Genomic DNA, 21,716 nt, shown 5'->3' with positions numbered 1-21,716 from the left:
TCAACTCTTATCGCCAAGAGTTTTATTATGTGGTTTTTGAATTTTCTATACTTTTCACATGAAGACATCAGGGCTATTTTGACATCTCTTTTTTAAAATCATGCTATGTAACTGTTTGCTAGACAGACCTGTTGAAGGGGGACTAAAACTAAGGTTTCCTTCTATTTCCTTTTCCTAGGTGCCTTTAGTGCTGTATGTTTTTGTTTCGGACTTAAATTTGGAGGGAACTGGCAGTTATCTCTCCATCTTTCCTCTGCTTCCTGGCTAGAGGGAACATACAAGCTGGATCCAACAATGCAGCCCAGCTGAGGCCAAAGTCTTCTGCTTTGTTTCTGTACCAGTCTGGTTTGTGTTTGGTGGTTGTTTTCTTTTTCATTCTTTCTTTCTCTTGCCTCTCTTCCCACACAAGCCTGAGACATCCATCAGTTGGCTAAAACTCCTTCAGCAGTGCTGTTTTCTGGCTGTGTGGGTCCTGTTTCAGACCAGTGACACTTGGTGGAGTCTGGCTCCCAGACCAGGTGACTTGTACCTACACCACTGCCTTTTTACTTCATGTACGCTACCTGCATGTATGCTACCTGCATTGCTGCCCATAGTCATGCTCTCCCAGCACAGCCTCTGTGCCCTTCTCTGCAGGCAAACGTGTAGCTCTGCCTTTTGAGTAGCACAATTAGAAACTGAGTGATCTGAAGCAGCAAAAGTTTGCATACAGCTCTGGCACTCGCTGATTTCTTTCAGCCAAGTTTATTGCACTGACATCCTTCTTACAAATCCAAGCAGAGTTTCCATTCTCCTCTTCCTTTTCTGTTAGCAAGCATCAGTTTGAGAGGTCCAGAACTGTGCTCGTAACAACAAACCAGTAATATTTCCTAGTACATGGGCAGGATTCACAAAAATTGGGGTTAATATACTGAGCATACAGATAAGGTGGTTGCTCTGGGGCTCCTGGAAAGGCGATCTGACTAACATTTCCTCTAATGTTACCAATGGCTGTGAAACAGAGGGTTAGGACTGTCTGCTTCCATTGCTACTGCTAAGAGCACAGTGCAAGGGGAGTGAGGAATGAACTGATATAATTTTGTCTTGTTTCCAAATATCCTTGCCTTGTTCCTGTCCCCAAGGTTGTATAAGGACAGTATTATTTTATAAAGGTATTAATATGCCAAGTGGTGAATATGTGTCCCAGTGCTTACTTTGGCAGCCCTCTCCATCTGCTTAATCATTCCCTGAATGATGGCATTGGGTGTTCAGGTCACACAGGCACCTAGAGAGTGCACCAGTTTAGAAAAGCCAGACTTCTGGACTCCAGGAGTCTGAAACAGGAAAGGATGTGGGATAATTGCTATTTCTGCTCTGCAGAGGTAATAAGGTAACTGTTTCTCAGTGCAGCCACATGCAGGATTTGTTTCTCTGCATTTATCGCCCTGTAACATGCTCTTGATAATATTCTGACCCATGAACTTCCACACAGCTCAGCTTTTTCAGCTTTTGCAAGAGCATTCATGTACTCAGGTACATGCTTTGAATTAGGCAAAACCAGCAGAAGCAGCAGGCACCACCGTTGGCCCCAGCTTTTGACTTCTTTTTCTACGGTCTTCCCTTTTTCAAGCACTTGCAGAAGCGGCAGAGACAGCCAGCTCCTACTCACAGCAGGTGAACTTTCAGACTTGGAACAGACATCTTAATCCAGTTCTTGTTTATCTAAATACATCCTATTTCAGGCCTCCTTTCACAGCAAATCTGCACTGAAATCAGAGGCCTTCTTTTTTTGTTCACTGATGGCTGCACTTGTTTTCATGTTTCTTCAGACTCTTTTGTGCCATCCTGCTTCCACTATTTTGCTCTCAGGAGTTCTTTTTTTCCCCCTTCCTAGTCCCAGATGTTTCGACAAGATAGAATCAGACCTGCTGTATTGGGCTGCGTATAGGGTTGGTATTGTATATGGGTGGCTTCTGTGAGAAGCTGCTAGAAGCTTCCCTTATGTCTGATGGAGCCAATGCCAGCTGGCTCCAAGACAGACCCACCGCTGGTGAAGGCTGAGCCCATCAGTGATGGTGGCAGCACCTCTGAGATAGTGTATTTTAGAAGAGGGGGTAAAAACTGTACAATGACAACTGCAGCTGGAGAGAGGAGTAAGAATATGTGAGAGCAACCACTCTGCAGACACCCAGATCAGTGCAGGAGGAGGCAGGAGGTGCCCCAGGCGCTGGAGGAGAGATTCCCCTGCAGCCCATGGTGAAGCCCATGGTGAGGCAGGCTGTGCCCCTGCAGCCCACGGGGGGTAACGGTGGAGCAGGTACCCACCTGCAGCCTGTGGAGGACCCCACGCCAGAGCAGGTGGATGCCCCAAGGAGGCTGTGACCCCGTGGGAAGCCCACACTGGAGCAGGCTCCTGGCAGGACCTGTGGCCCCCTGGAGAGAGGAGCCCAGGCTGGAGCAGGTTTGCTGGCAGGACTTGTGACCCCACAGGGGACCCACACTGGAGCAGCCTGTGCCTGAAGGACTGTGCCCCATGGAAAGGACGCACTCTGGAGCAGTGTATTAAGAACTGTAGCCTGTGGTAAGGACTAATGTTGGAGAAGTTCATGGAGAACTGTCTCCCGTGGGAGGGACCCCACACTGGAGCAAAGGAAGAGTGTGAGGAGCCCTCCCCTGAGGGGGAAGGAGCAGCAGAGACAAGGTTTGATGAACTGACTGCAACCTCCACTGCCCATCCTGCTGTGCTGCTGGCGGGGAGAAGGTAGAGAAGCTGGGATTGAAGTTAAACCCAGGAAGAAGAAGGGAGGGTTGGGGGAAATGTGTTTTAAGATTAGGTTTTATTTTCTCATTACCTGACTCTGATTTGTTTGGTAATAAATTAAACTAATTTCCCCAAGTTAAGTTTGTTTTACCCTTGATGGTAATTGCTGAGTCATCTCTCCCTGTCCTTATCTTGACCCACAAGCCTTTTGTAATATTTCCTCTCTCTTGTCCAGATGAGGATGGAAGTGATAGAGCAGCTTTGGTGGGCACCTGCCACCCAGCCAGGATCAACTCACCAAAGCTGTTCAGGTGGATCATGGAGCACTTACTGGAAAAGGAGGTGCTTCTCAGCCTGGTGTTTCATCCTGTGCCCTCTGCCTTGCCACAGGTCCTCTCACCCTGCCTGCTGTTCATAGCCCGGTGAAATTGAATGTTTGGAGTCACAACGCAGAAGTTCTGTTCCAGCTTTGCCAAGCACTTCTGGGTGTTGTAAGGTCCAGCAGTGCTAAAAAGTAGGTGCCTGTTCTGGGGGCAGAACTCATCATGGGGTTCACCTAGGAACAAAAAGATGGCACTACACTATTACAGGAAGAAAAAAAACCACCAACATGAGGCATCACAAGGACATGCTGAGGGCAGTCACACCTGCACTGAAATGCTAAAGGGAGGAGTGTGTCTGCAACTTTTGCCTCCTATGTAGCCTTAAAAAATTGGAAGAACACGTGAGTTAACTACCTGCCCTTAGATTTTTCCTCATAACCCAGGATTTAATGGACTCACGGAAACAGTAGAAAACTGGGTTTTCTAGGCTTTCCATGGAAAATCTATGAGGAGAAAGTCTCCACAGCTAATCTTAATTGCAAACCAGCTGCAGTGGACTCACCTAGCTTCAGGGGGGTTTCTAAGCATGAATAGCAGCAGGTGCAGAGGCCAGACTGGCAGGCACAGAGAAAGGGTTCCCTGATTCTGCCCGCTTGCATGCTGCAGCTCCTGGTGTAGGGACTTCCCAAACTGAGGGTTGTATTTTTCATCTAATAGCCCTTAACTTTTCTTCCCTAGATTTAATTACATTTAGATCCCATTTAGACTTTTGGCCTCCACAGCCTCCTGCAGCAGATGGTTCTGTAGTTTAAATACACTCGGCTTTACACCTGCTGTTTGATAATTTAATTTCATGCCCCTTTGTTCCGACATTATGATGGTCTGAAAAATATTTCTTCATCCAATCATTATTTTATATATCTCTACCATATTCCCACCCTGTGGCCCTTTCTTTTATCACCTTAACAATTATAGTTAATTTCTTATCATGCAAAAATCACACCATACCTTTTTAACTTTTTTCTGTACCATTCATAATTGTATCACATTCCTTGGGAAAGAGGAGACTCCGTATAGGAATCAAGACACAGATACGTCATGAATATATACAGTGGCATTTAATATTTTCTTTGTACTCTCTTTCTGTCCTAGTAATTTCTATAGTTCCATTTATTCTTTGACACCACGGATATGAAAATAGTATTTTCAGAGAACTGTCTTCAGTGGCTCCAAAATCTCTTCTTTAGTAATAACAGGTAATATCAAGCCTCCCATTGTATTCAGATAGTTAGGTCTGTTTATTCCTCATTTGGATTCGTTAGCGCTTATCAACAGTGAATGTAATTTATCTGTACTGATCTGAATGGAATTTCATCAGTGCTGCTTAATACCATGAGATCCTCTGAAATCTGCCTTCTCAGTAAGTGTCTGCTTTACCCCCTTGAATTATATCCATATCTTTTCTAGCTCACTGAACGTCCCAGACTCCACATGTTTGTAGAGCTTACTTGCCTTTTATTAAGTTTTTAACTTATAAGAGGTAACTGAGGGCTGGTCAGAAACTGGTTTTGTAAACAGTGAGTTGATACTCAAAAGCAGGCAGAATGCCACCGTTCTTTCAAACCCATTCTTTTCAAATTATTTCTTTTTTAAAAAATAGGATTTTTCTGAGTACGCATAAGGAGCAAGTGTGCTACTAGATAAATTGTGATGCTGTTTTCTTCATTCTGGATATCAGTGGGAAGGAAACTGGTGCTGTTTAACAAATGGTATGTGTCTAATGGCACAGCCTTGGGCATCCAGCAAAGTTCTGTCCTGAAACCCGAGGACTTGGGTCTTATCAGGAGCGTACACAGTTTTGCCTGAACAGTTCTTCTGGCAATAAATGGTTCTTGAATGTCTAATGTAAATTTTCTATGCAACTGCCCTTTTCTCTGCACATTTTGGTCAGCTTGTTTTACCTCTAATAAGCCAGTTTGTGTGGCTTCACCATTTGTGAGTGTGCTGAAGTTCTCCCTTTAGAAAGAGAAATATCGGCTATATATAATCCCACTTTTCATTTTAAGAGCATCTTTTTATTGTTTTGTTTCTTTTTATTGTTGTTGGGGTTTTGTTGGTTGCATTTTGCTGTTGTTGTTTTTCTTGTCTGTTTTAGGGTTTTTTTTTCTTTTCCGGAAACTCAGACGCACAAACCACAATGATAGGGGACAGTGTGAAATCAAGCCAAATCTTTAGGTGTAGAAGGAAGCTGGAGCACCTCTACTATGTAGACAGGCTGAGAGAGTTGGGGTTGTCAGCCTGAAGAAGAGAAGGCTACATGGAGGCCTTATAGCAGCCTCCCAGCACCTAAAGGGGGCCCACAAGAGAGTTGGAGAAGGACTTTATACAAGTGACAGGACACTTCAGTGGTCTTGTAATTGTGTTATGCAGTCGTTATGGAGTGGCCTGGGAAAACATTATAAGGAAGCAAGGACTTTTTAAAAGAATTGCTAAATTTACTGATAACAGGAGTAAGCGGTAGATGATAGATTACCCCCCCATTACATTTTTCTGTGCTGGCACCAACTCTGAAACTGGTGTGAGCTCAGCCTCATGGCCCCCAGCTCCTGCAGAGGGGACACACACAGCAAGGAGAGGGCAATTAGCTGATCCCCCCATTCCCTCCCTGCTGGCCATGCTGCCCTCTTCTTCCATGGCTTCAGCTCAGGTTCCTTAAAACTCCAGGAAGGTACTATACTACTGGCTGGTGCTGGGGTTTTCCTAGGCACCACAGTGTTTCTTTGTTCCTGTCAGCCAAACTGATGAATTTATTCTTAATTTTGGAAGTGGCAGTGGAAAAAGGTTTATGTGGCCGGTGAGCTACGTGTGCTCTCACAACAGCCAGTTTTGGTTTTCCTGCTGGACACAATCATTGATTTAGCCCTATTTTTGAGTTCAGCTGTTCTTTTATTATTTTTTTTGTTAAACTTTCAAACTAGACACATGCCACATTCAAAACCAAATACTAGAAATATTTACTTTAAAGAAAACAAACAAAGAAATTGATTTGGCTTTCCCTTTTGTTTATTTATTTTAGAACATTTGTGTAATTCCGATTCAGTCACAGAATAATTGAGGTTAGAAGGAACCTTCATATGAATGAAGGAAGATTGCTTTGTCCAGTCTGCATTTTCAATGAGTGGGAATAAATCACACCATTGGAAGTTAATGCTCCTTGCAGTTCTGAACATATTCAAACAGAAAGCCCAATATAACTGCCTGTGTTCCTTAGAAGGGGGTATTACAGTATGTATACAATCTACCCAAGACAAGAGAAAACCAAATTTAGTTACCACACCAAGTCAAGACATTTTAATAAATAACTAAAGCAAGTTTACTCTACAGAGTTCAGATGAGGAAAAAACTGTCATTTTCTTATATGATATATTTTTACTCCTTTACCTTAACCCCAGAAGCTCAAAGTTCAAATGCTTCCTCCTACCCTTTTCCTCACGTCTTTGTGTTTAACAGGAGGGAGACACAAAGCTGGTGAACAGCTGCATTTCACTAACACGACATGGAACTGCAAATATGTATCAATTGCTGACAAAATAATTTGCTGACAAACTATAGAGCATTGATATTCAAAAAATCTGTGGATCAACATGTTCATAAAAGCTGTCCCTAATTGTTTACCCTAGGGACTTACTTTCCTCATAGTGTAAATGGGCCTGAAAAGAGGATCCTACAAATGTAACATGGCTTTAGCAGAAAGCAAAATCAGCCTATTTGTAAACAGGGTAGTTTAAAGGATGGAATGTCCCCTCTGCTTTGAAATATATGAAAAATGTAATCAGAAATACCTTTGGAACACTTCATCTGCTTCAAAGAAAATCTCCTTTCCATATAAAGCTGGAGAGATTTTCTTGAGTATGATGAAAATAGTAGCCTACTACTTTGTTGTTATGCATCAGCTTTAATTATTGTTGCCATATTTTATACTGAAGGTCTTATTTAAAATGTAGTCAAGGTGTTTCATGACATCTCGCTAAACTTCGAAATTAAACTGTTGAGTCAACTGCAGAAAAACATCACACCGAGTGTAATAATATTTGAAAGAAAGACTTTTTAAGACCAGTACTGAAAACTACTACTTCCTCTTACTAATTGCTTTAGAATAAAAAACTAACAGGACGTATTAGATCTGTAAATATGTTTTTAAGTAGTATTTTAATCCCTTCGTTTCCTCTGCAAGGGAGTGTTAATTAAAGGGAAAGAAAAGCAAATGTACAGGGAACCTTAATAATTTCATGATTCTTACTATACACTGTCTACCTTTCTTCATTCTTCTGCTGAGTCAGATTTTGAAAGGAAACCAGGCTATGTGCACATCTTTCCTTTACAAGCATGACAGTAAGTGAGGGTTAAACTTCAAACCTTTTTGCAGCCTGCTGAAATTACCAGCCTTAGATGAAAAACGCCCAGAGATTCTTAGCAAACATTTGATCCTAAACATCTGATGCCAGATACTGTTCTCAAAAAAAAAGGGCAATAGTGTCCCAAGTGGACAAACATAATTTGCAACCAGTACCAACAGAGCAGGAGAGCACCCATGGGCGAGATGTGCACAGCACAGGGGCACGGCTGTGCTGGCTGGTACCTGGGCACCTGAGCCACGAGTGCCACAGCAGCTGGATGGAGCAACAGGAGGCATGGCACGTGGTCAAAACAACACAGCTATGACATCTTTATTTAATCTTTATTTAATTGCAAAAAATACGTCTGGCAGCAGAGGTTGGCTTTGAAAAGAAAGGAACCGAATATTTAGTTTTCAGTTGAAATTCCCTTCTGCATGTCGGGTGCACTCCAGCCCATCTGACTTGTTATCTACAGTGTAGAAATCTACCTCTGAGTTAACCACCTCAGGCTCCCTTATAGAGTCAGTGAAGACCTATAGGCACTTTTAGGGCATCATTCATGAAGTCTGTTTTAGCCACCAACTTCAGTGACAGATGAATTAGAGCCCCAAAGTACCTATTTTTCTCAAAGGAAGTCTAGGGTGACTAACTCAAATATAGTTTCATGTTCTATGCATGCATCCCACTCTGCAGTGTCCTAATAAAGCTCCCTAAGGTCCTTTTCTACAAAGAAAACTGGTTAAAATATTTTGTGGCCATGGTGTCCATCTAATTTAACAAACTATTTTGTTTTAAAAGAAGTAAAGGTTTTTGAGATGGAAAGTAAGCTTCTTGAGGTATCTTTATACACTTACTTGCAGCCTAAAGGATGTTGTCTATATAAATGGAGAAGCTTTTTCAAGAAAAGCCCTAAAGTGGGCACTCTCATGCTCTTTTTTTTTTTTTTTTCCAGTAAGTGAGCGTTTAAACAGAGTGATTCATTCAGAATTCAAAGTTGCCCCCAAATCCTTCTTGTTTAGCATCTGTATTCTGACTAACTCTGAGAATATATTTTAGGACTTTTTGAAGTTTGAAAGCTTTATTTTGGCTAGATCTGCTTGTGTAGTGTAAGTATTTGTTTTCAATTTGACGGTAAGCTGGAAAACTTGGAAGGACAGCTTAGTCATCCTTCAAAAGAAAAAAAAAAGCGGGTGTGACTGAAGAGGGCCCAGGCTGTTTATAAGATGATGTTATTGGAAGAGACATCCTTCTTGAGTGGTAATTGAGGTTTGTAAGTTTAATGGACAAAGCAATAATCAAGCATATATCCAGAAACACCAACTAGCCCCTCTGTGTCTGTAAGTGTGAGCTTTGTACAGGTTTTCTTTTCCTTAGATGCGTTCTAGAGGGAACTTTGTGAATAGCAGTGTCAGAGAATGAAGCCTAGAGGTGCTCAAAGTACTGAATCTAGCTTTTAGTGGATTCTCATGAGCCCATGCAGCCTGGGAATCTGAGCATTTCTTTAGACATCTGTCAAGAATTAAAAAGGAAAACTATGCTAGGTATTACCTATGCAATATTCATTAAAGAAAATAATCCACGTGTTCCTAATTTAGGAACCTGTGAGTATACTTCCATCAAGAAACAGCAAGAATGTTATTAAGCCCTCAATTTTAACTCAAAAGCATTGGGGGTGCTTTCTTCTGGCACACAGGGTGTGAACCTCTTCCTACAACTGTCTGGAAGTTTCGCTCAGCAAATCCCTACTGCTGGCACCCAGTGGCACTGGTCTTAATATCTGCTGCTCACCTCTTGCTGCACATTAGAACTGAGGATTCTGCTTGTGAATTTCTCCTGTGCTGGTGGTAAGCATTTGTGGCCCTCAGTGAACTTGGACTGTGAGATGGAAGTGTTCTATGGGCCTTTCTGTTCACTGTGATTGCTGGAGATGCAATTTGAAGACCCTGTTGGCTTCTCCACAGCCTGCACCATTACATTTGTCTAATTGTTGAGAGCTGGAACGGAGATGAGCTTGTTCCATCAGGCACTGCTAGGAAATGGGATTAATGATACTTTTTCTACCTCCCTTCCTTAGGAACAGCAGAAAGAGCTGATTTGTTTTTCCTAAGTTTGACCAAATGCCCCTCTCTATGCCCCTCTGCTTTTCTTTGTGTGTACCTACCTTACCTAAATTGAGGAATTATACATAGCTTAGTGGTCATGACTTAGTAAACAGTCACAGCAATAGCACTTAGCCAACAGTTGTCACAGTATCCACCACCCATGGTCATTCTGCCTCCTGGAAGTCCATGGTGTTGAGGCTGGGCTGAGGTCTTCAGATTGACCATGCTCAATTCTTATCTCCATAGGAAAGCAAAGACTTTCACTGTCTCCACCAGTCTTTGGGAGAAAATCTCTTCCTGACCCCAAATCTGGTACGTAGTGTAAAACTTCAAGCAAGCAAACCAAATGACTTCTTTAATCATCTGTTCCCCCTTGTCTTTGTGGTTGAATGCTCCTTGCTGACAAATTTTATAGCATATGATTGGATATATGACAAAGCCTGTCATTTGTCTGTTAACTTTTTTTTCTTCTTAATTGAATGACATTTGAGCAGGTTGCTGAGCCAGAAAGAAAAGACCATGCAGGTATTTTATAACAGATATCTGTCATTCTTTTGACAGGCAAATGTTAATTTATACTCCTCTTTTGCATATGATATATCAACATTTTGCATGAATGTCATAATCAGTAGCCACTATTTCATTTTCTTCAATAGCTTTTTTGCCTGATATTCTCCTGTAAGAGTCATTTAGACACAAAATGTATGGGATCTTCTTTTTCAGAAGCCAAGTCAGCATTGCATCTTTTTTTTTTTTTTTCCAGCAGACTGAAATAAAATACAAAAATTAGAGTTAGAAATGGAAATAAAGAGTGGGAAAATTAACACTGTTGAAATATCTTAGAAGAGTCCAGTGACTTTCAGAAGTAGTCTGGTTAGCCAAAACTGAATATGAGCTATATGTTGTGTTCTTGTGTAAGCATAAATGAAACAATTACAAGAATGGTCAAGGAAAGTCACTAAAATTGGGGATTTTTGCTAAAGGTATTGAAGGATCTTTGTATCTATAACATCCATTTGTATTTATTGCTTCTTTTACTTCAGATGAATTACTTCTTTTCAGGTCTTCTCTATCTGTGGTTAAAGCATCTGTATGCTATACCCATGTTTATTGTAAACAGTATAAACAACCCTTTTTTCACGGTGCTACCAAAGCATATATACTTGTGACCCTTAATATCTTTCTCTTTCGTGCCATGTACACCTAGCTGCATTAAAATTTTGTTAGTTTGGGATAAGTACTTCCAACTACACCCAGATTTTCACCTCTACCACTCTTTATTACGGTCTTTATTTAGACTTTTGAATATAATTATTTTTATTTTATATAAATATACTTGGATTTGTTGGACTTTATGAGGTTCACATGGGCCCACTCTCAAGCCTGTTAAGGTCCCTCAGGATGGCATGCATCCCTTCTCTCAAACAAATCGATTACATCAGTCAGGTTGGTATTGTCTGCAAACTTGCTGAGGGTGCACTCAATCCTACTGTCTATGTAATTGATGAAGATATTAAGTAGTACTGGTCCCAGAAGGGACCCTTGAGGGACACCATTCATTACTGGTTTTCACTTGGACATTGAACCATTAACTATGACCCTTTAGATGTGGTTATCCATCTCATTCTTTATCTATCTACTGTCTATCTGACAAATACATATCTCTCCAATTTGGTGTTAAGAATGCAATGGGGGACTGTGTCAAAGGCCTTACCGAAAGTCCAGGTAGATAACATCTGTAGCTCTTCCCTTGTCCACTGGTGCAGCCATTCCACACCCAACTTTATTTTTTTTTTTCTTGCTTGCAGTCGTGTGTGTTAGGGGTAACTCTAAGTTACTCTAAGTAACACTGAGTTACCCTGATGTGTAACTCACAATTACTACCCTGGCTAGTAAAGAGCCAGTAAAAAGCACAACAAATTCCTTTACTCCTTGTAACTACTTCAAACAGGGGGAGTTTACTCTGAAAATTCAGGATAAGCATAATATAGACGTGACAGAAAACTACATTTTCTTGTAGGATTCATAACCATGAAAATTTTATCCATGTTGTTTTTCTGGAAAGGCTTTTCACTAATTAGATGTGGATGATTACAAGTAGGACAATATTCATAGTATCTCTTTACTCATTTTGTACTTACAGATACAAAGGAAGAGATGAAAGATGGGCAGATAAAGTGCACACCCATGTAGAAACTTCAGTGACCTACTCTGCTGACAGGAGATAAAATCAGGTGCACTGAACCATAATATAATACACTCTGTAGCACAGACATTTTTAATGGGATGTTTTGATAAACTAAAATAGCTATCAAAATAATTTTGATAAACAGACTGTCATGGGCCAAATGAACAGTTTTTCCATTCAAAATACTGATGTGATAACATAAAACCATTTCTCAGGAAAATGCCAATTTTGTCAACATTTTCTACAAGTTATCACTGAGACATTTTATTTTTATCCCATTGAAATATTTCATTTCAGATTTGTTATATTATATTAGATTTTGAAAACAGAAGGAAAGAACTTGACTCCCCATTCTGGTGGACCAAAACACATTTCAAATCCACAAGAGAAAAGCCCAATTTTTCAAACAGTTGTACAGTAGACATATAATCTTACGTGCATGCTTACTCAGCAGAAGAGTGCAGTTTCTCACAGCAGAGAGCTAAGATGCTCAGTGTTCCTGTAACACTGTTCATATATTTCAGATATTTCAATCCAAGAAACAGGGAGTGAGATGATGCTCTACCCAACAGCTGAAGCCATATTTCAAAATTCCTGAAAACATTAGTTGCAAAAATATAGCATTTTAAAAGAGGATGAAAGGGTATTTCATATTTTAAGGGGTTTTTGAAGATCCCAAGTGGATTTTTTTGATATTTGGATCTAATTGTATCTGTTTCTAACTGCTTTGGGGTATACTTTGGATCGTCTTTGGGGTTGCTGATACATTTCACTCCACTGATACAATGTACAAGTGTTAAACTGTTCATTTGAGAGTGGATTTGTTCATTAATATTTTGTAGAGGTGCATAGCTCATGATTTCTACCCATGAAAATCTCCAGGTTAATTCTGAAATTAGTCCAGTCCCTATCACTGTAAGAAATGGAGGTAGCAACTACATGTCTCATGGTCTGGCGAATTGCAGAGGGGACTTGGAGATGTAGGTGAACCTCTGAAGGGACTGTAAGAAGTGATGCATACCCACACAGTTAATGGTGTACATGTGAAGGAAAGAGCGAGAAGATGCTTTTCAGTGAGAGATCCTATAAGAAGAAGCAATATCCAAGGTTGGGTCCCAGCAGTCTGGCATTTTACTATCCATAATTGTCTTTGATGAAGGAGAGTAACGGGATAAAAAAGCAACAAAAAATATACAGACAGGACATTTAAGGAGATCACTGAGGTCCCCTAAGACTAGAAATGCAGATAGCCATGTACAAAGTAAACATGTGGCAGAGGGGATAGAGGTGGCCTTCAGCATGGTAGCTGAAGCAGTTATGTGCAATACCTGAAAGTAACAATTGGAGGTGTCTGCTGGAAAACCTAGATTGCTGTTAATGTTGGTAAAAATGAGGGGAAATCTTGAATGTACCCTTAATGTGCCTGTTCCTTTAACAGGTAATTGTTCTATGTCTTTTCAGGGTGCTGAACTCCCCTCTAGAGGCTTTTCAAGGTGCTAATTCTGTAACTGTAAGAGTTGGAACCAGGACCAGTGATGAGCTAGTTTAATACATCTTTCATCAAGCTGTTGTAAAATGAGGTGTCTGGAAAGCAACAGAAGGTTTACGGAATTGTTTTCTAAAGCCACGTTGACTTAGCAGCTAAAGGGGATGTTTCCTTGATGGCTGTTAGGAGTCAGTGCAGCTGGAAGAAAAATTAACGGTGAAAGGAGTTCAATTTATTTTGTCATTAAGTTTTATGTTGACAGATGATTTCCAAATGCTGTGGTAGACTTAGAGATTATAAAATGTGAAATATTTATATTTCATTCATAAACTAGTCAGTAAGGGCTTTTCTGTAATCTCTGTCCCAGAAATTTTCTTCATGGCTACGTCTACATCTACTAGAAAAAGTACAAGCACAAACATAATGCATTGTGGTTTAAATGTGGAAAAGTGATGAGGTTGTCAGTTAAAAAGCATATATGAATGTGTACATCTTTATTAACTTGACATTCAAATCACTGTTTAATTCAATTTCCAAGAGACTAAGCAACCTATTTTTAGTCAGTATTTCTTTTGGATGGTTCTTCATATTGCAGTTGCTGTTTTACTTGGACATGGGAGCAACAGTTTTATTGGCTCAAGTACAGAACAGCTGGCTGATTCACAAAAAGCAAAGCCATGAATGAATTATTCTGCTTGTCCTAAACATATAAAATAAATCCATCTACTACAGCAAACAACCCAGGATTCTTCTTTATCTTTCACATTTTAGAAAAGCTATTTTATAAAGTAAAAATAAAAGACTTTTAGGAAAGTTTTATTGGTATTGACTCTGTCTGTTCCTTTCACCTGGCAGGGTCTTTGCTTGCTAAGAGCTATGGTCATTTAGATAAAGCACATGCATCTACCAGTACCTTTCACCTGGTTGAGCTTTGACTCCCTAAGAGCCATGGTAATTCAGGTAAAGCAAATTCTGACTCATACGAAAAGGGAGTACTACTTTACAGTGTACTTCCTGCTGTGGATCATGGTCCTAGGTGACATGCTTTCCCTGGTCACTGAAAATCAGGACTCAGACCTACGTCTACAGCACCTTTGTACTGTAAAGTGGTTTCATGAAAACCCACTCTTTTTAAAAAAAAAAAAATTTTTTTTTTTTTTTTTTTGTGGGTCAGGCACACCTAACTGCAAACTAACTGTCAACATTTTCTACTCTACTGCTGAGCTATAATGAGAAATCTACTTTGTGGATAATTTTACCCTCTCTGACAGTGTTTTCCTAGCATCTTTTCTTTCCAGCTTTACCACGTGATTTCCACCTCCTCTATAGATAAGGTCATCACAGAGTTTCTGTAATTAGGCTAACTTACTCCTTTTTTATTCCTTTCTTCCTTTTAATGCCAAACTTGGGTTTTGTCCCACCTGCCTTCAGGAGCTGCTTGCACAGGGAAATGTCCCCAAATATTTGTTAATTTTTCTCCTTTTCTGAGCAGAACTGCTGCTAGTGATGACCTGAGGCAATCTGGCACGCTTGCTGTGATGCAGCTCAGGGGGCATTTGTGCATGGGAGATTTACCCCTGGAGAGGGACATAGGGTAGATGTGTGCTCTGCATGTGCATGAGTGAACCATAGCAAATTGTGTATGCAAGGTAGTTTGTTGAAGAGCTGATATGTTTCTGAAATCGCAGGGCATTTAGGGTCTGTGGAAAATCTAGGCAGATAGATGCCAGTAAGTGGTCTCTAATGCAAGGCTGTGTTATACACAAAGCTGGGAACCCCGTGTTATACAGCCTTGCGGGTTTTCTTGGATGCCCAATGACAGTGGGATGGAGGACAGAGATAGGGGTTGGAAGTCTCATTTTGTGAGGAAGGGTTTCTTCATAATTGGACACCCTGATACCATAGGCCTACTTTGTATACTTAATATCCTTGAGACACTAGCTTAGACAAGAGCTCACGACTTGGAACAGGTGTGCCTTTAGCTTCTTTTCTGCCTTTGTGCAGAAGCCAAAAGCCATCTCATTAAATTGTCAGAGATTTTGTCTTGCAACAACCTGCCAAAATACAGTTTAAGAACCAGCATGGCAAATCAGATGGAAGTTGCCCACAACATCCAAGGTATAATCTATTTAAAATAACGTGTAAAAATCCTTCAAGTGTTCAAGTCCGTGATCCACACAAAAAGCTGTGCCATTAACGAATGGCCTTTGAAAAAGTTTCCTACCAGAATGAGGAGCAATGTCCAAGAACTGGTTAAACAGTTAATTCTGCTTCCCTGACATGACTGTTGCATACTGCTCCTTCTCCCAAAGGTAAAGCATAAAGACATTTGCTCAGTGGGTCTGCTGTTCCCAAACAGCCTTGTATCCCTGTGAGACAAGACCAATTCCTCATAGCTATTAGGAAAATCTCTGAGACAGGTCTGTTTACTGCTGTTCTTCAAATTGTCATAGTACATGGAGGAGATCAGCACAAACTGTGGAACTCACCCATGATTCCCACCCCCCTTATTTTCTCTATCGCCATGTTACCAAGTTCTTCTGTCATGTTTTCCACCTGCAGTGTGTTTACCCTGGAGGAGTCAGTAATGGCCTGGAAAACCAGTAGCCATATAAAATGTTTTGGGTTTACTATGTCAGTTGCCAAAGATATGCAACAAATAATCAAGAATTTGGTCTTACCCCAGACCAGGAAGTTCTTTGATAGATGATGTTTTTTCCACACTACTTGTTCTAAAAATGTCTGAACTGTCAGCCTTTCCCACAAAGGTAAAGCAATATTTGTTTTAATGAAGGATTCCTTCAATTCTGATTTTGCTTATGTGCATAAGCTGTGGCTGTCAGCGTGGAACTGGTAATTTATTAGTTTCTGGGAAGTAAATCCCACTTACCCTCTTTAGATTCTTTGGAGTTAAAAAATGAGTTGTTCAGAAGCTGCTGTACTGTAAGTTTTAATTGTCCCAACTTTGCACAAAATCTTTGGAAAGATCATGTGCTATTATTATCAGAAGGGATTAAAAAATATAAATTGCAGTAATAAGAAACTGGAGGAGAGCATCATATATTTCTTGTAAGTATTACTACACTTTCTGAAGGAAAGCCAAGACACAATGGCTGTGTATTTGGACAGGTTATTCTTGCAAGAATCTCAAATCAAAGTAGATTCTGCTCCACAGACACTCCTGTCCTACATTCAGTAGAAAGAAAAAACCCTATATTTTTTAAAAAATTAGCTAAATATCTCAGACAGGAAGAATCTGACTCCCCTGTAAGTTTTCATTATTTAAGTTGAAAAAGTAATTTTCTCTTCCATAGTTCAGTTTGATTAGTTTGATCACTTGCTTTGACTGTCCAGTGCTTTGATGATTTGAACATACTCATCTTGTCTCTACTTATGACCTTGCTTTCTGCTATGAAAAAAAAAGTAAATCCTTTCTTTAATTATCTTCCAGAACTTAGGTAACAGCTTGTCTTATGCTAATTTGTGTATTTGTTCATCTTTTTAATAAAATCCTTGTTTATTTTAATCTATTTGAGAATTACTTGGCAAATTACAAAGGTACTGGTAATCTCCTACAAACAGTTTGCATGTTGCTTGTATCTCCTTCCTGAAATAGTACCATAGTTTTCTCAGCTTGTCTCAATGACACAGAAGTGTCCTTTTAGTGCAATATTCCAATACTGTAGCCATTCTTTATCAAAATATAGAAAAACATGACTTTCAGGAACAAGGAAAAATGTCTTGTTTCCTGAGAAATCTGGACATTGTTTAGGACTCCAATTCTTCAGTATATTTTGGCATTCTAGGCTGGGACTACTACAGTCCTCTCCAGTACAGATCTTAGTGATATGGTGGACATTGGCTTCACCTGAATGTCTGCTCTGTTTTGCAGGTTTTGACCGGGCTTCTTTTGTCTTCAGCTTCTCGGCTTCAGCCACTTTTCTTTCTGAATCTTCATTATTTCTTCCAATCAGTGTCAAAGGAGCATTTGCTTTAAGCCAGGTTCTCCTCTTTGAAATTGGAATCATAAACTTTTCTATCTAAGAAGGATTTTCAGAATTCTCAGATATAATTTTTCCAAACTAGGTTTCTTGGATTAGCCATATTCTTATAAAAAAATCAACTGTGATAAATTAAAAGAGCATTTTTTCTGTAAAACAGAGGTATATTAATTGATAGCTATGGCAACCAGTGTTTTCTTTGCAAAGACACTGTAGCAGAGTAGTACATTGTAACAAAAAGTACAAAACTTTGTAATGACCTCCACCTTCATGGTTGGGTTTTTTGTTGTTGTTTGGGTTTTTTTTGGTTTTTTTTTTTTTGGTTTTTTTTTTTTTGGTCAAAATTTTCAAGTCAATAAATATACAGCATACATTTTATCAGTGGAGAGAGGCATACTGGGCTTTCAGCTCTCTCTCTCCCCCTCTTAGGACTGTAAACAGCTTAAAGCTGTCATAGTGAAGCAGGCACTTGTAAAGAAGGATTTAGTTAAGTGGTACTTAAAGGTTAATGAATTTTACCCAGAAACTGGGTAATCTGTTGGACTAGCACTGACTGGTGTATCTGGCTCAGTAACTTGCTGCACAGTTAGATTATTAGGATGCCTACATTACAGCTACCTAAATACTATCTTTATCCCTCCCTGCTTTTTCTCTCTAAAATTTCCATCAAAACCATCTAATTATAGGCAGAAAATATGTATTAAAATGACCTTTGCATTTTGTAACTAAAGCACGCTGAAGTTAATGTGAATCTTTCCATTTACTTCAGAGGACTTTGCATCTAGCCCTAGAGATGATTTTTAGAATATTCTTGTACCTCGTGGTTTCTTCTGCTGAAATGATTGCCTGACTGTGAAATTGCAAGTCAAGAAGCTTTGCAAAAGGGGAGGGGGGGGGGGGGGGGGGGGGGGGGGGGAAGCAAGAAGGCAAAAAAAAGCAAAAGCAAAAAAATCCAAATCCTATCAAGGATCACACTGGAACCTTGCCATAATGTGATACATCAAAATAGTATTTCTCAGACACTACATAGCCTATCTCTTGAGAGCATGGTATTTCATCCAAAGTCATAAGTTCTCAGGTAAATTTCACACTAGAAACTACTAGAGTTTTCAGAAAACAGAAAATCTGTTCTGTGAAAAATATTATCTTATCAAAAGTGTCTTATAGTTTTACTGGTATTTATCCTCATATTTATCCTCCAATTAGCCAGTGCACATTCAGATTAATTTTGATGTGGGAGTGAAACAGTGTGGAGGAACTTAAGATGCCAACTGATGGTGGCACGTTCATCACAATGACAACTGAATGTAGTAAGTACTACCAGGAATCAATTTTTTATTGATGGATGAAGTATGCTTATGTCTATGCTGTAAAAGACAGGGTAAGGGGAAATGGAAAAGAAAAGGGGTGAGAGTGGTACAATATGAAGGCAAAATACAACCAGGTGAGAAGAGCTGAAAGACAAGAGATGTTCAGGTCTACATGGGTGGCAAAGGGTAAGGAACAAAAAGGAGGGAGAAGGAAGGCAAAGGAAAGAAGAAAGGAGTGGAGTGAGTTTATATAGGTGTTTTAGTTTTGTTCGGTTTTTTGTTACCCTTCATTAAAAAGCCAGTGAAATCCTGTGATAATAGTGAAAAGGTAAGGAAATCTTGAGAAGCATCTCAAAGCTGGCATTTAGTTTTCCAGTCATGTAGGAATTAATTTCAAACTGAATGGATAAAATGTATTTCTTAAAACCAATGAAGCCCATGATCTGGGCCACAGTTTGATTTGGATGGCTAAAAGATATTATGTAGGACTCATGGTTAGTGTTTATGGGGTTAAATAATATTTTTTGCTTTTGTAAGATTTTCCTATGTGATGCTGAAATTGATGTACTGAAAATTGAAACCTGGATTTCCCAAAGGCCAGCATTGTATTATGAGGTAACAAACATTAAAATGAGACCATGTACTAGAAGTGGGCTGTTTCACTAAATGTTCTTAACAAAGGATATACCAATTCTGTAGATGTTTTAATTTCTTAGAATTTTTCCTCTTCATTAAACAAATTCACTTTCTCATTCTCTTACATGAAAGATGAGTTTAATATTTCACTTTAATTAGGCACCGGAATGATGTCATGTTTAATTAGTTCAGCCTCCCACAGAGTCATGATTGCACACACAGTGTTTTAAACTGTTACTAATATTCTATAATACATATAGTCCCGCATATTTTTTTGTGGCAGTCCTGGTACAAGAACTCATATTTGATTTCAATATTTTTGGAAATGGGAGATTTAATCAGGGGCTTTGGTTACTGCACTCTGTCCCACTAGGAAGCACAGAAGTTCTCTGTAAAACTTGTCAAAAACTCCATCCAGTCCAATCATGCATTTACCTCTGAATATTTTGGTCTCTTTTATTATTTCCATGACACCCATTCCTTGGAATCAAGCTGAAGATTTGCTCCCTATTGTTAAGATTTTTACATTCTTTACCTAAAGAATATAAAATATTGTTATTTGGTGGGTGGTAACTGGTGGAAAAGCAGGCAATTGGAACATGGGGTTCTTCATAGGATGAGGAATATGATAGGGAATTCTGCACAAAAACAGAGTCCTTGCCTTGTTTCTTGCCTAGCTAGTGCTGGAACACAGTGCTCTGGGATGTCAGGGCACTCATATGGTGTAGGCTCAACTGCTTAAGGGAATAAGATGGCAATTTTCTGAATTTTGGCAGGTTAATATTACTTTGCACAGGGATAACATAGAAGGGAGTATGCTCATTTGAACCAAGTCACTCATTGTTTCCATTGTCACATAAAACTATTTGTTTTGTATTCAGATGTTAATTTTTATGACCAGAAATCCCATAAAACCAGCTGTCTCTTGTAGTCTAAACTTGCACTGAAAAGTGAAAAATGCTTGGCTCCTTTCATCTTGTTTATCCTCTACATCTGTAAATGTTTTGGACGGGAACACACTGCTGACATACAAATAATACTTGCTTTGCTCAAGTTGTTGAGGTTCTATCTCCAACCATATCAGCCCAGTTTTCAAAAGAACAAGCAGCAGTGGCAAGGTTGCACTGCCCAGCTGAAAGGGATGGAAGACTAGTGGCGGGTCACTTTCTCACCTCCAGAAATGTTGCTGGTGCCTGCGATGGTCCTGCTTTTTATGTAGGACAAATTCTAGAAAAGAGTTGCTTCCAGGCTTTCATGTTGGTGTCCATATCCAGTTGTTCACCATCTGAGAACAATGGTGAACTTTCACATGTCTTGCTGCCAGAGCCCCTTTTCATAGAGCCCCATTATCATTGTATCTGAAAGACTACAAGTAAAAAGTACCCTTTTTTGATTGTTTCACTTTCAACAAGAATCCACTGTAATGTTACAGATTTGAAGATTAAACTGGATATGTGATTTAGTTGCTACGGAAACCTTTCCGGAATAAAATTAAAAGGAAGGGGAGGGAACACTGACGAGTGTTAATTTACAGAACTAAGAATATTAAGTATCCTTGATCTGTGGTAATTGATACCACCTCCCTGTTTTATTTATTAGAAATATGGTTGAAAAGAGATCTCTCTTAATTTGCCCCCTGGAAAAAAAATACATACACAATTGCTACTTGGCAGTTATGGTCCATTAGTCATATTAGCTTGGCTAATGCAAGAAGGATTATTATTGGACGGAGCTCTATCTGCAACATACATAACACAGTGCAGCCACTCTCAGTATGGATGTTACAGCTGTGGTTCCTCAGAAGCCACAGAACAATATGTGGTGCTTTAACCTTGGCTGGCTGCCAGATGCCCACCCAGCCACTCTCCACTCCCCCTCCCCAGCAGGACAGCGGTAGAAAACAAGATGAAAATGTCATGGGTAGAAACAAAAAGAGTGAGATTACTCACCAATTACTATCACAAGCAAAAGAAACTTGACTTCAGGAAGACTAGTTTAATTTCTTGCTAATTAAAAATAGGGTAGTATAGTAAGAAACAAAAACAAAACTAAAAGCACTTTCTCTCTGTCACCGCTTCTTCCCAAGTTCAACTTCATCCCTGAGTCTTCCTCCTCCCACCCAAGCAGCACAGGTGGATGGGGAGTGAGGGATGTGGTCAGTCCATAACACTTCGCTGCTGCTCCTTATCACACTATTCTGCTACTCCAGGGTACAGAGGTTCCTCTGTGTTGGTTTTGACTGGGATAAAGTTAATTTTCTTCACAGTAGCTGATATGGGGCTGTGTTTTGGATTAGTGCTAGAAACAGTGCTGGTAACACAGGGATGTTTTAGCTATTGCTGAGCAGTGCTTGCACTGAGCCAAGGCTTTTTCTGCTCCTCACCCCACCCCACCAGTGAGGAGGCTGGGGGTGCACAAGAGGTTGTGAGGAGACACAAGCGGGACAGCTGATCCCAACTGCCAAACGGATATTCCATACTATATGACATTGTGCTCAGCATATAAAGCTGGGGGAAGAAGGGGGGGGGGGGGG

Source organism: Falco naumanni, chromosome 6 (genome assembly GCF_017639655.2).
Source record: "Falco naumanni isolate bFalNau1 chromosome 6, bFalNau1.pat, whole genome shotgun sequence".
Classification (NCBI taxonomy): Eukaryota; Metazoa; Chordata; class Aves; order Falconiformes; family Falconidae; genus Falco; species Falco naumanni.
The sequence above is the reverse complement of the archived record's forward strand: the minus strand, read 5'-3'. Positions refer to the sequence as shown.